The sequence below is a fragment of the Lichenostomus cassidix genome, chromosome Z, assembly GCF_008360975.1.
Source record: "Lichenostomus cassidix isolate B80296 chromosome Z, HeHo_3.0, whole genome shotgun sequence".
Taxonomy (NCBI): domain Eukaryota; kingdom Metazoa; phylum Chordata; class Aves; order Passeriformes; family Meliphagidae; genus Lichenostomus; species Lichenostomus cassidix.
Genome location: NC_139511.1, coordinates 36,000,032 through 36,011,817, shown reverse-complemented (window position 1 = coordinate 36,011,817; position 11,786 = coordinate 36,000,032). Strand labels below are relative to the sequence as shown.

The following is an 11,786-nucleotide window of genomic DNA, read 5'->3' as shown; positions in this document are numbered from 1 at the left end:
GAGGGCCATGAGGGCCCCGATGAGCTTTTCTGTCCAGATCTACATCTTCCCCTTTGCACCCCCAGTACCCTTCCCACTTGCTCATGTCTCAGGGCCTCACACCAGCCCCTCAAGGTTACCAACCCCTGCCCTGGCAATGCTGATTCTGCAGCAGAGGTGATCTCTGGCTGCCCATAGCCCTGCTTTTCTGGTCCACTAACAATAAGCAGGAATACTGCCATCAATGACAAGCAGTAGATGTAAAAAAAAGTGAGCCACAATCAGCAAGATAAAGTAGAATTATTGTAAATCAATCAGTCATGAAAACTGCATAATGATTGTGTACGTACATATATATTTCTCTCATAATTGAATAGACAATGGAAGGAAAAGGTGGCCTGTAACAGAGGAATGAAGACTATATATATTTTTTTGTTTTATTCGCCTTGTCCTTTTCCAAAGAAAATACATAAGCATGAGTAACATTGGCTCTGTCACACTTTCCTTGAAGCAAATGAGATGCTGTCCTAGTGCTGCTGTTTCCATCCTGTGTTGAGTCATGCAGTGCAGACACTTTACCCTGCCTGTGTCTCTGCTGTCAGACCACAGATCATGTTATCACTTTACAAATATAGCATATTAGTACATCTGGAAGACTAGTCACGCTGTGGGGCTCAAACAGAACTGGCTGGCCATGAGCTATGCTATGCTATAAACAACCTCAGTGTCCCGCACTGAATAACTACAGAGCACACTCAGGAGCTCTGGACACTTGTGTTCTTTAGTAGTAGGTAAGTGACAGTTTTGCTGATTATTGTGTTTCTTCAGATGTGTGGGGTCAAGGTGGAAAATGGCAGTGAAAATGAGAAGTAGCTATCAGGTTGCTGGTGTTGTGCTATGGATGTTTAAAAAGTAATGCATATGGGAAAAATAGCCGAAACAGAGATCATATAGTCCAAGGCAGTATGTCTGGTGGATATCTTTAAAGAGAGTGAGATTTACCCTGTACATAGTTCCTCTGAGTAGATTTACACTTGTGACAAATCCAAACTTTATAATTTAGGAAACCTTTCAAGTTCCACTCTGTGACTCAGTTATAATAAACTCTTGCTATTACATCTCAAGGACAAATGCTGGTGTGAAAATTATTTTCAATAAAAAAATGGTTTGAGAGGTCGGTCATTTATCTTTGTTGTCTGTCAAAATTTACAGTGGAATTTAAAAAGAGTTATAGAACTTCTGTTTCTGAAGGCTACTTACAGTTAATCTAACTGGCATAGGAAATACAGCCTGCTAAATCTTTTGCGAACACAGCCTATCATTTAAAGTCAAATATTGTCATTATTGTTGTTGCTGCTGCTACCAAAAATATTTATGTGCTGTCATTGACATGTTACTTTCTGTAGGTTAAAAGGTACTGACCAGCTCTCTTTCTTTCAGCAGTCATTAACTGAGCAGAATTTCAAGGATCAGGGATGGATGATAATACTTATTAACTAAAGGTAGATCATACCAAAGACTTTAATTCACTTTGCTCTTCTCAGAAGAAGAGCACTTTTACCTTTTACAGAAGGTAAAAGTGGAGAATTATTCCAAAGGAAGGTGTCCAGCTGTGTCTCCTATTCACAGGCATAAAAGTTTTGTGGGAAAGACTAAAGACACAGCTCTGGTGAGAGAACTGATAAAATACAGATGCCACCTCATGACTGTATGGTGGGATTTGGACCATTAGAGCTAAAATAACTTGGCTGCTGGAGTAGTTGAAAGCAGCCTCATCTCTCACTTATCTAAATTATCTGCCATCTTAAATCACAGAATTTCACATCTTGGCTGTTGGCTATGAGTGTTTTACTCATTAAATGACTAATGATCTTGTGTCTAACACTGGAAATAGGACTGCATAGGCCAGATGTAGGTTTTTGCTGTCCTTCTGCAGTAGGGGCAGGTGACAGGACTGGATTCTTAGGTCAACACATGTAAAATGGCCCCCGGGGAGCAAAAGAAAATGATAAATGTTGAGGGTCTTTAATTAGTGTCAATTAGGACAGAGGGCCTACAATAATATGGGTGATGTGGTCATCCACACAGATATTTTCAGAGGGTGTACCCTCTAAATGTATATGAAAAGTAATAGTAGCCTCACTTCCTGAGAATTGTTCAGTAACCTTAAGACAAATGTTCAGTAACCTTAAGTCAATGAAACATTTTGTTAAAAAACCGTAGCGCATGAAACAGGTTTGAGAAACCCAAGAGTGTAATATTATGCTTAATTAAGATAATCTAATTGTATGTGAAAGCCTCTATGTTTTGTTCAGTGGCAATGAGTGCAAATGTATTTGCCATGGATCTATGTGTGAGTGGTTAAGTGGGGTCTCTCTAATCAGTTCTTAGCACATGCTCTTGTTTTCCCTGGACTCTGTTGTGTACTACATAAGACAGTTGTTTACACCTGCTGACTACACCTACATTCATAGATTCAACACCTTTACAAATATGTAATACACTTTTGAGCTAACTGTTTTCCCTTTGATAAGAAACAGCCTCAAAATACATGCCCATTTCAAATACATCATCCCTCTCTCAGTCTTAAGACAATTAGACCTCTTTTCAGCAATACCCAGTAAAAAAAAAAAAAGAATGGATTTTTGTCAGAGACATCAGTCCAGTGTTTCATTAGCTTCATTGTCAGTGGAAGAATAATTAGTCAGCTCCCTGAAATGCTAGGGGAATACATCTGTAATAAATCCCCTTGCATATGTAACATCTATCATGCTTGATGGCAAACATATTAGTGCTACAAGAGTTGAGAAAGTATAAGGAATATTGTAATTCAACTGCTAATTAATCCATAATTAAAGACCTAATTAATGAATAACCCTGTGAAAAATTGTCTAAAAATCAAGATGTGAAGACTGCAGTGATAAAGAGGACTCTTGTTTGTGAGACTGGTTAATTTACATCTAGAATAGGAACTGATTAATGAAAACTGTCAGTAAAGCATTATGCTGCAGCACTGGACAAAGAGAAGTATGCACACAAAAATGTGTGGGAACCAAGTTCAGCCCTTGCATATCTATTTTTAATTTTATGATGTTCATAGCTATTTTTACCTGAAGTATGAGGGTAGATTAATAAAAGTTATATTTTCTCTTAGTTGTGGTGTGTAAACAATAAAAAAGTTATTTATTTGTGCGTGAAAGAGACTAATGTCAGATTCTATTCATAATTACCTCTTTCATGAAATGACTGAAGAAGAAAACAAAAAAAAGAATTTAATTCATCAAAGCATTCAGGACTAAACTCCATGATATGGAAAGACACTAATTTCTGAAATTAACTGCACTGAAAGTTGGACTAATTAGTAGCTTGAAAGTGTCACTGTCTGTCTGTGTTTGTTTATGTAGGAGCCAGCTGGCTGAGACAATACTCTTGAGAGAGCAGGAAGGAACATTTCAAACTCCCAAAACATCTGGGCTCGTGTCCAGGTGTCAGGCCTGCTTTCTCCAGCCCTGGAGCAGCTTGTCTCTATCCTCCTGTATTTATTCTGTGGTGTCGCCACATTTACTGGATCTCTGTGGACCCAGCCTTCAGGGGGACAGCCACTGTGCTCCATTGCACTGCCCTGCTCACATATTCCCCAGGGCCCAGAAATCACATGCATGCATGCATGCACGTGTGTTCTGAAGCACAATCCATCTCAGATCCTGGACCTCAAACTCTCACAGTCAAATCTGCACATTTGGCAAGACTAGTGACAGATAAACCAACCAAATTAGCAGGAGGGATAATTCCCTGCTGGTGTAGAACAGTAAGAGATTGTTACTAGCAGCAAAACTAGCAGGGCAGAGCAACTTCCCACTCTGCAGACCTCTTCCACTCCCCAAGTGGCACAGGGAAGCACTACACCACTTACAAGCTGTGCACAGTTAGCAAAATATAGTTGTATACGATGAACACTGTCACAATCTCTATTGCTCTTTCAATCACAGCATGTTTCTCTAATTTAATCTTTTCCTGATAACATAAAAAATGTGTTCAGTTGCTATCCAAATGTCAGGTTTCCTCTGAATTATTTAAAGACTTGAGAGATAAATGACTTGATAATTCTGAAGCACAGTGTGAGTGAGCTTATTTCCTGAGAAATTATTTGTAGGATTGGTAGGAAATATTTCACTCACATTCTCCCCCATGTAATCCTGACAGTAATATTCATTACATTTCAGCAGATCTCCCACAGTGATTATCTGAAAGAAATAGGGCCCAAGTGAACCAGGTTGTTAAGCAAATTGAAGAAACCAAAACATTAATAATTTAATAACTCATGTAAAGCAGCAAAGGAAAGTATACACAGTGGTGTTTTTGAGGGCAACCAGGCACCATATGACATCAGGAGAGCTGTTAACAGAGACTAATACTGGCTGTATCTGTAGTATCAAAACTATGTTGGACTCTTTCCAGGCTCAAGAGAAGACACAGTTCTTGTTCTACAGAATGCACTGTGCACACACAGGTTGGTCAGCATTAACATTGGTGCCAGATATGTTCAGAGGATGTTGAACTCTACTATAGTAAAGCCAATGTAATTTTGGCTTATCACTCGTGGTATTCTACCCACTGCAGACAAGACAGATAATGTTGGTAAACAGGGAGGAGCTGTAGAAGAGTTGGTACAGTTAATCCTGGCAGACCACAGAGTCATCATATCTAAGAATACTTGTCTTGTGCTCCACTACTCTTCTTTTCCAAGACTTGGCCTTGCCTTAATTTTTTTTTTGTATGCTTCTCAATGCATCTATGCATTGATTGATATATCTCAGATGTTGCACACAGAAAGAAACTGTTCTTTCAATGAAGCTGCTGATTTGAAAAGCACTCTTTTTCTGTGGAAGGTCTTCCATCCAGAATTCAGTGTTGCTTTAACTCACGTACCCTTAAACTGTTTTTCGAAGTCTGTGCCCCCTTGTGATGCACGTGCAGGTGACTGAGATGAAACTCCTTCACCATTAAACACCAGGAGCTGCCAAAAGGCTTCCCAGTTTTGAAGCCTGGTCGCCTCCAGTGTTGCTCCATATCCCCAGGTTGGTTACACTTCCAGACGTATTGCAAGCCATCATTTCCCCCCTTTATATTAAGCTTAGAGGACAAAAAAAGAAAAAGGAAAAAGAAAAAGGAGAAAGAAAAAGAATAATAAAAAGAAAGAGTTGTTAAATGCCTGCTCAGGGTTCAGAGGTCAAGTGGAAACAAATACAGGTGGTCACGAGACCACTGGCTGCTATCACAGATGGCTATGGAAGCATCTGGCAGGTCTGTGGCAGACCTGTAAACAACAGCTGGAGATACCAGTAGCTGAAGGGAGCAAGGGCATTTAAGGCACAGTATACCAAATTTCTCCAGACCTACTGATGAGTCGACATCTGAAGTATGCATATATTTGTAGCAACAACATGAACAGTAATAAATAAAAAAAATATAAATATTATAGACATTACAAGGGAGTTATCTTCTTTTCCTTCTTGTATATTATCAACACCTTGCTGAAGAGATTCTGGTTTAGAGCTTTGGAATACTTCTACTATTTAAAAAAGAATGTCTGAAGTAGATGCTAAAGACCAGTCTGCCTATCTTCAGGTTCGCTTATACAATAAAATAAAATAAATGCTAAAATAAAAAAAATCCATGCAGATACTTAGGCAGATGCTTTTACTAGCAATAATATTTGGCATTAATGTTATAGCATTTAAATAAAAACATATGATGAGTATCATCCCTAAGATTATGACTTTGCCACTTAATCCTCCAAATGCCTAAGAGCATCAATATCGTTATAAATGAGGAGAAGTGTTTGATTTTAATAGCCCTATTTATGGATGCATTTAAATGAATAAAATTTCTGCAAAATTAAGGAAAGGTTCTTCTTTCTAAGACCAGAAATTGCACAGAAGTGTCTGTAAAGGCAGTTGTTCTGTTCTGTGTGTGCAGGGATAGCTCATAGCATTAAGCCATCCAAGTACAAACGTTGACAGCAAAAAAGTGCTCTTACAGAGCAAGCTCTTCTCACCTTAGCTGGCCCAGAGATGTGGCAGATTATTAAATTCTCTTAGTAAAGGAAATGGGTCTCAGTGTTGAGATGGGGTCAGCCATAGGACGAGTCAGAGAGACTTGCTTGGTAGAAGAGGTGCTTGGTAAGGTGTTCTAGGGAAGACAGAGGACTCTGAAATGATTTTGAATGAAACTGAGAACATTTTGCAGGCTATAGTATCTTGAACTGAAGGTACATCCCTGGGGAGAGAAAGAAGAATCTGTGGTTTAGAATGGAGAGGGAAAATTCTAGGTATAAAAATTCCTGTGATTTCTGTATTGTTGAAAACTGCGACAAGGTTCAGATGATGTAGCCTGCTGGTTGAGAAAGCGAAGGTGTTGCAAAATCCATGGTGTTCAAAGGGATTTTTTATTCTGCTTCTTCCTAAAAAAAAAAGCATAAAAAGTGGGAAGGAGTGAAGCCAAAGAAAATTTCTTTCTTCTGCCTCTAATACAAGCTTCTCTGGTTACAAACTCTCGTATCACTTTGCCAAATATTGCAATGATTATTAAAAAAAAAAAGAAACCAAGAAAAAAAGAGCTATTTTTAAAATATTGATATTATTTTATTTATTATATTACTTAAACATATTTCTTTAGATGTAAAGTACAGCTTTAATTAGTGAAAATCTTTCACTAATTAAAATCTTTCACTAATTTAAAAAAAAAGTATCCTGAATGGCCAGCTATGTTTCTGAGCTAATCATTACAAAGAAGACAAGATCAGCTTGACTTCCCAGTGTGTTTCCTTTTAAGGGTATGGATTAAGGTCTTGCAGATAACTTCTTGGGAGGTGTAAATGGTTAGGGATAAGATTATTTGCTTCCATAGATGCACACTGAGAACTAGTTTCTCCATATATGATTCTCTTGCAAATTACATGTTTGCATTTTTTTTGGTGTTCCTGAATCCCTTTCCCCCCTGGAAAGCACTGTACATTAATTATCACATTACTGTATAGCACTGCTTTTGTGATCTATCCCACTAATAACTTAAAAGCCTGATAAATGTTATAACCGTGAATCATCTAAGAAACGTGTGCTGATGATCTACAGCATAATTTAAGTGTAGATGTCTGTCAAGGAAGATGACTTTAAGAGGCATACTCAGTGTAGTTATGAAGTAGGGTCTTGTGAATGCAGGTGATGACTACTTTTGTGGTCAGGACTTGTCCTTAATGAAAACAAGTAACAATTACCAGTTTCTCGGGTAATAAATAGTTTTTTGTTATTCACGAACTGCCATATGAGTGGGTTAGGTAATCCTCACAAGTACAGCCAAAGCTTGTCCTTAATGAGCATGTATAGGTATGGGATGTGAAAGGAGCAATGCTGAACTACAAAATAATGGGGAAATTGGAAGAGGAAGAGTGCTGCAGGATGTACAGATTTGGGTCAATAATCGTATGAATGCTTCGAGCAGAGCAGTTGCATGAAGTGATCTCTGGAGATCCTTTCTAACTTCCCTATGATTTCTGACAATGGACAAAATTATAACAGTGATTACCTGTGAATAACCTAAGTATAGGAGGAAACACAGCTGTGTTCCCAGTTGAAAAGAAGAAGTTAGGAAGAAATGTATAATGAGACATTTCTCTATCAAAATGTAACTTACCATCTGTGAATAACAGATGATGGCTTTGAGTTTCCTTCTGCAGGCCTAACCTGATGTTTGGAAAAAAGAAACTACTGCACTTGAACTTGAACACGTATTTATAGGAATGGAAATCATTATTTGTAGTTGCTTCATCTGTCATAAATTCTTGCCATGGATGAGTAGGTATCCTGAAGAACCTACCTGTAGTATTAGATAAGTCTAGCTTTAGCCAGTTTGCCAGGCTCTCCTTTCTGGAGAGCCTGATCTCATCATCAGGAAAATGGGAATGTCTGAACTTGGGCAAATACATATTCTGCCATCATGTTAGATACTTCATGCCCATTTTTTAGATAACGATATAGGGTAAGGCAACAGCCCTGTGAAGATTGCTAGGTGACCTTTTTCAGAGTTGTAGATGTCAAAAAGCATTTCATGTTTGTCCTGATACATATTTCTAAAGCCTTAGTCACCCTGTAATCTGACCAGGATTTGTGGCTTTGTTCCTTCTGAAGAGATTAATTCTGAGGGTTATGATGGACACCTCTCACTTCCCACTCAAGTTCCTCCTCTGCTTGATTTTACCATTGGAGAAAACACCACAATGCCTTGCAGCTTAGTGCAATATGTGGATAAAAGCTGTATGAACTTTTCCAACCTAGCATCTAATAAATCAGTGTCTCAATAAAGAACAGATGACTTAACCTGTGAGACAGGAAGGTGGGAAACAAGTCAAGAAAAAGGAGCACTTTCACAGTTTATTCAGAGTCTTTGTTGATTACGGCCATTTAGTTCCAGCAGAGGTCAAGTGTCCAACTGCAACTTCACTGTCTTGCAACAATTCAGCTCCTGCAATAGCCTTTCTACCAAAACATACTTCTATGAATTGGTCTATTAAAATGAATTAAACCCTGCAGAGTGACTGCTGGTCTGCAGTTACTGTGAGGAGTGAAGTGCTTGTCACTGAGTTTCTTTGTCCTGTAACCAGAGGTGAACATTTTATTTTATGAGGTAAAGAGTTCCTGTAAATTAATAGCGAGTATGTTTTAGAAGGATAAACCTTTCCACAGAGAATAAGGTCACTGTTTTAATTACACTGCTTTAATGGGGTTTTGACTTAGCTATTGTCAGCTGTTAGTTCCAGATAGGTTGGGAACTATTTTTGCCTCATTTTTAGTGCTCACAAACATAAACAAGCAATAGGAGCAGCTTTATGAACAGCAAAGATAACATTTTATATAAAAATCCTAAGATACAGAAGGCTATGTAAATAGAAAGATAGTGGTCTCTGACCAGTTTCTGAGCCAGTACTTCTAGGTATTTGTAAGGGCCTTTCTTACTGTGATGACTAATAAGGTGAACAGGTAGATACCTTTGCTCTGGATGTACCTGTGCATAATTCTTTTTAGTCCATGCTGTGCATTTTCCAGAGGACATGAGGGTGTTTTCCTGGCTCAGAATAAATTATTCCTTTATGTGTTATGTACTACAGTGGGACGTATAGGTGAAAGGGGGTGAAAGAAAAGGGACAGTTACAAATTTACACGGGGAAGAATACAGAGGGGAGAATAATTTCCCCTTTGTCCTCAATATTATAACAGGAGTACGGATAATAAATAGCTCCAGCTGAAGGACATAACGCTTGAAAAAAATGATCACAGTAGCATCTGAGGAAAAAGATATAGACGCAGGCTTGAAAACACACAGGAAAGGAAGGGGCAGATTGCTCTTTAACAGTTTGTTAGATGGTTAATCAGGGCTTTCATCTATTATTTCTTTATTTTCTTTCCTAAGCTTATAAATGGTATAATAAATGTGTTTTCTAATAAAACCTCGTTCAAAGTTTAAATAACTGATTTTCATCTGTTGGTAATCTAGCTAATTTCATGAAAGCCAGTATATTGTGATGATTGTACCCCCATCAGTGACTCCAATCAAGAAAGTACAGTTTCGCCTCTTTTATCAAGATTTGTATGTGTACTTGCATTAGAGATTTAGTAGGTGATTATTTTCCTGTGTTGGTACTGAACCACTGTAACAATTTAGTAGGGAGCACCATGTTGTAAGTCATGTTGTGTTTCACACAGAGAATCATAGAATGGCTTGGGTTGCATGGTACCTTAAAGATCATTCACTTCCAATCCCCCTGCTACAGACAGGGACACCTCCCCCTAGACCAGGTTCCTCAGAGCCCCATCCAGCCTGGCCTTGTACAGTTCCAGGGATGGGTAATCCATAATTTCTCTGGGCAGCCTGTCCCAGCGCCTCACCACCCTCACAGCAAAGAATTTCTTCAGAATATCTTATCCAAAACTACCTTCTCAGTTTGAATCCATTCGCCCTTGTCCCATCATTACATGCTTTTGTAAATAAGTCTCTCTCCATCTTTCTTCTAGGCTGCCTACATATACTGTAAGGTCACATTTAGGAAATTCTGAAACCTTCTCTTTTCTGGACTGAACAACCCCAGCTCTCCCAGCCTTTTCTCGAAGGAGAGGTGTTCCATCACTCTAGTCATCTTGGTGGTCCTTCTCTGGACTCGCTCCAACAGCTCCATGTCTTTCCTGTGCTGAGGAACATGGAGTAGGATGCAGCACTTCCAGTTGGGTCTTCACAAGTGCTGAATAAAAGGGAAGAATCCCCTCCCTCAGTCTGCTGACCATTCCTTTGGATGCAGCCCAGGACACATTTGGCTCTCTGTGACTGCACATGGCGGGGTCATGTCCAGCCTCTCATCTACCAGCACCCCAAATCCTTCTCCCCAGGGATGCTCTTGATCTGTTCATCCCCAGCCTGTGTTGTAAGAGGTTGTCCTGACCCAGGGGCAGCACCTTTCACTTTATCTTCTTGCACTTGCACTTGGTGCAGCAGCTTGCGCTTGTGCCAAGTGGGAAAGTGGGAAAAGAAGGGGGAAATTCCCATGGGCCCATTTCTCAAGCTTGTCCATGTCTCTCTGGATGACATCCCATCTTTCAGGTGTGCCAACACCACCACTCAGCTCAGTGTGACCTCCAAATTTGCTGAGGGTGCACTTGATCCCTTTGAGTAGATCACAAATGAAGATATTAAATGCCACTGGTACCACTACAGACCCCCGGGGGACACCACTTGTCACTGATATCCATTGGAACTTTGAGCTATTGACCACTACACTCTGGATGTGACTGTCCAGCCAATTCCTAATCCAACAGTCCACCTGTCAAATCCATGCCTTGCCAAAGTAGAGAAGGACATTGAGAGGGACTGTATCAAAAGCTTTACAGGAGTCCATATAGATAACATCCATAGCCCTTCCCTTATCCACTGGTGTAGTCACTCCATCATAGAAGGCCACAGGGTTGGTTATGCATGACTTGCTCTTTGTGAAACTGTGCTGTCTGTCCCAGATCATCTTCCTGTTTTCCATGTGCCTTAGAATAGCTTGGAGGAGGATCTGTTCCAGGACTTTCCTAGACACAGAGGTGAGGCTGACAGTGTCGTAATGCTCGACGTCCTTCTTTCTAGCCTTTTTAAAGATGGGTACAGTGTTTCCTTTTTTCCACTCACCAGGGACTTCCCTTGACTTCCATGAGTTTTCAAATATCAGGAAGAGTGGCTTGACAGCTACATCAGCCAATTCCCTCAGGACTCTGATATCTTGTAAGGCATCTTGTAAGGCCTCAGAAACTTATGTGTGTTCAGGTTCCTCAGGTGGTCATGAACCTGATCTTGTGGCAAGGAGTTTTCCAGTCCACATCCTGCAGTCCACCCAGTCAAGAAGGGTGGGAAAAGAGGTTGCCATTAAGGACTGAGTACCTCAGCTTTCTCCTCGTCTGTTGTTACCAGTTTTCCAACACTTTATATTAGAGGAGGTACATATTCTTTGACCTTCCTTTTCTGGCTAACATCAGCTCTTAACTGCTTGGGACCTGATGCACTGCTGCCAAGCCTTTGACTGTTGGAATGTGCTTCTACATGCATTGTGGTTTAGGAATGGTATTCCCCAATTTAATGTTCCCACTCAAAACACTCCAGACAATGTGCTGCTCTTTCACTGTCTGCCTTCCCCTGTAGCAGGATTAAGAAGATAATGGGAGGCACAAAAAGGTAAAGATCATGGGCTGAGATAAGACAAATTATCTCAACCCATTAGTGGA

General features: G+C 39.8%; 1 protein-coding gene across 1 annotated transcript in view; it reads left to right on the top strand.

Annotated features, from left to right (window-relative positions):
- Window positions 1-634: 634 nt before the first annotated feature.
- LRRC2 (leucine rich repeat containing 2) overlaps window positions 635-11,786 on the top strand; it is a 75,785-nt gene continuing 64,633 nt past the window's right edge. The window contains exon 1 of the mRNA XM_085042254.1: window positions 635-770. The gene's annotated coding sequence lies outside the window, so the exon portion shown is untranslated. The remainder of the gene's footprint in view (window positions 771-11,786) is intronic.